The sequence below is a fragment of the Coturnix japonica genome, chromosome 32, assembly GCF_054131305.1.
Source record: "Coturnix japonica strain WE chromosome 32, WE-NBRP24, whole genome shotgun sequence".
Lineage (NCBI taxonomy): Eukaryota > Metazoa > Chordata > Aves > Galliformes > Phasianidae > Coturnix > Coturnix japonica.
The window spans coordinates 4,269,816-4,272,936 of NC_140694.1; the positions used below are offsets into that span (position 1 = coordinate 4,269,816).

General features: G+C 43.2%; 1 long non-coding RNA gene across 1 annotated transcript; it reads left to right on the forward strand.

Moving 5' to 3' along the window:
* The first annotated feature begins 1,059 nt into the window (after positions 1-1,059).
* LOC146755524 (uncharacterized) lies at positions 1,060-2,775 on the forward strand. The gene is made up of 2 exons (XR_014938019.1): positions 1,060-1,144; positions 2,480-2,775. It is a non-coding gene; the product is annotated as an uncharacterized LOC146755524 (long non-coding RNA).
* Positions 2,776-3,121: the final 346 nt, after the last annotated feature.

Genomic DNA, 3,121 nt, shown 5'->3' on the forward strand with positions numbered 1-3,121 from the left:
GAGTACAAGAAACAGCAAGACAGCTCAGCTTGCAACGCTCTGGCTGTGGGGTGCGTGCAGGGACACTGTAACCATACAGGGAAAGGCTTCCACTGCTTCCTCAAGCTGTAGTCCAGCCCTGCTACTGCTCTGTGGCACAAAGCCCTGAGGGATGTTCCATATTGTTAACCTAAGTGAAGCCAGCTTCATGCACTGTGTTTTGTTGTTGCTGGGTGAGAGGGGGATGCACGTTGGTGAGAAGATGAGCATTGCTGGATCTGCCACGAGTGTCCCTTCTGCCTCTAAGAATATGTCCTAAGTAGGATGTGAACACTGCTGGCCCTTCCTCATTGCACGTGCTTGGAGGATCTTCAGTTCTTGCACATTTCAGGATGTCTGTCAGTGACTACAAGGAAATTCTCAAGTACTAGGAATTCCATGAAACAGTTGGAACGGGTAAGTGTCATCTTTGTACAGAAACAGCACGCCTAACAGTCTGTCTCACCACTCTAGAATTAATCTGAGAATAGATTAACAGCTCTTGTCAGTTCTCTAAGTCAGGTTTCATTTGTATAAATTTGAAATTCGTTTTTTAAACCAGTTGGAAATTGTAATGTTATATTAGAGAAGAATTCACACTCAACTTTAAGCATCTGTGTTTTGATTTGTAGGTGGTTTTGCCAAGGTAAAACTCGGGCGGCATCTTCTTACTGGTGAAAAAGTTGCACTAAAAATCATGGAGAAAGTTACTGTAGGGGTAAGCCAAAAGGCATTTAAATATGATAATATCTTCTGTTGGAGTTGTGGAGTATTGTTACATTATTACAGCAACTTTACCAAAATGCCAATGAAAATGCTGAATGTTTTACTTTTCATTTTTCACAGCTCTGTTTCAGAATTTCTATGGGAGTGATGTCAGTCATTGCTGAGTTGATGTTGAATTGTGTACTGTCCCATATGTGCTTGTTCTGTTCCACAGCAGTCAGATGTGGTACCTGGTATGTCACAGTAGTTAGCGATTTCATCGCTTGCTTTTATGGTCTCTTAAGGATGACTTGCCTCATGCTAAAACAGAAATTGATGCCATGAAGAACTGAAGTCATCAACATGTTTGCCCATTGGATCACGTAAGAGAGACATCAAAGAAATATTTATAGTCATAGAGGTAAGAAATAGTTTCTGCTTTCTGTGCTGTCTTTCTTACTTATCTTTCTCTGATACTCTCTAAATGCATTTTCAGATAACCTTATCTTACAGGGAAGCTGTTTGATTGCATTGTTTCTAAGGACCGCCTTTTGGAAGAGGAAGCTCCAGTCTTTTTTTGACAGACTGTTTCAGCAATTGCTTCTGTTCACAGTCAGGGTTATGCCCAGAGACCTCAAACCAGTGAGCCTGAACTGCAGTCAGTCTTCCATAAATAATAATGAATGTGTTTTTATTTTTCTGTTGGCAGAGAGAGTTACAGTAGTCCACTCCATTCCAGTGGATTGCAGGAGAGAACTGAAGGGGGGAGAAGTAACACAAAGTAGAACTCATGGGTTGAGATAGAATTATGTACTGAGATAGAGAAAAGGATAATAGTTATGATGAATGCAAAAGCAATTGCTCACCACCTACCAATCAGTGTCCAGTTAGCCTCCTAGTAGTGGAAGAGATTTACATGAAGTTCTACCCCCTTCAAAACTCCTTCCACAATATGTCATATAGTATGGAATATCCTTTGGCCAGTTTAAGTCAGCTGTCCTAGTTCTGTTCCTTCTCACTTCCTTGGGCTCTCAGCTGAGATTGACTGTGGCTCTGTACAACGCTGCCTGGCAGCAACTGTAAGCATCACTGCGCTATCTCCATTGTTTCTCTAGAATGAAAACGTAGTATTATATCAGACACTGAAGAAGATAATTCAGTCCCAGCTGAAACTCAGACAATAACTTGTGCTTAGGATTCTTTCCCTACAGGAAATGTGAGATATTTATTGCTATGTGGTACTGTGTTCTGTAGCTGAGCTGGATTTTGTTATCCTTGAAGAAGTATCTTCCTCTGAAAGGGGAGTAAAACATGATGCTCCTAATGAGCGGAGCAGAGACACAGATCTGATCTGAGTGTTGGTTTCACATTTTTGTGATGCTCTTTGCTGCAGTTTGTATCTCGAGAGAAGCCCTTGTGGTGTCAGTCTGTTGTGTAACCTGCTCTAGTTTTGTGCCTCAAGGAAGAGTGATCCTTTAAACAAATGGTGGCAATACAGAGGGTATGGGGTGAGATGCATTCCTCTGGCCCCATCCAATGGATTTTCTGTCACTGAAGTCTTGAAGCACAGGTTAGGTACTGGAAGGCTTGAATATTTCCTCACCAATAGGTTAGAGCTTGGCATTTTGTAAGCTGCTGGTATCACTCAGTAAAGCAAATCATTACAGCACGAGCATTTTCCTAGGCATCTTATGAAATCCCTCTATCTAAGGAACCTTTCCCCTCTGAAAAATGAATCATTGTCTGTATGTTTTAGAAGCAACTGGCTTCCAGCTGAGAAGCTGATGGATTTATGGGCTTGGACAGGAACTGGGTGTGGAGGTGACTTGTAGAGATTTGTGCCTGAACCTGCTGCTCTGGGAATCGTGAGACCAAGTTTCTCAAGAGCTTTTCCCACTCTCATCATCACTTTCTGCGAGGGATGAGGCTGCATGTTCTCTCTGGGTAATATGTTCAGTGCTTGGAAAGCTATTTCCTTCTATCTAGTCTGCTGTTTAGGTGTATGACTGTTTCCTGTCACAATCCCATCGTGACCTGCTGGCCAGAGCCTCAGTCAATCTTCATACGCACCCCCTCTCCCCACCCCGTAGGCATTGAGAAGCTGCCATGAGGTTCCTCTGCACCCTGAACAAACATCTTTCTCCCCAGCTTCTCTTCTCTGAGTGGGAGCTTCAGCCCCCTGCACAGGCTGGAGGTCATCCACAGAGTTTGTTTCAGGTTGTTATCCTTCCTGGCCAAAAACCAGATACAGTATTGTAGATGTGGTCCAGTGAGTGTTGAAGCAGGAATGACTTGTCCTGGTCTGGTTGTGCTGCTTTTTAATGCAGCTGATGATCTTGTTGTACTTCTTTTCTCTCAGAGCACACTGCTGGCTTGCATTCAGCCTGTGGTCTCTCAC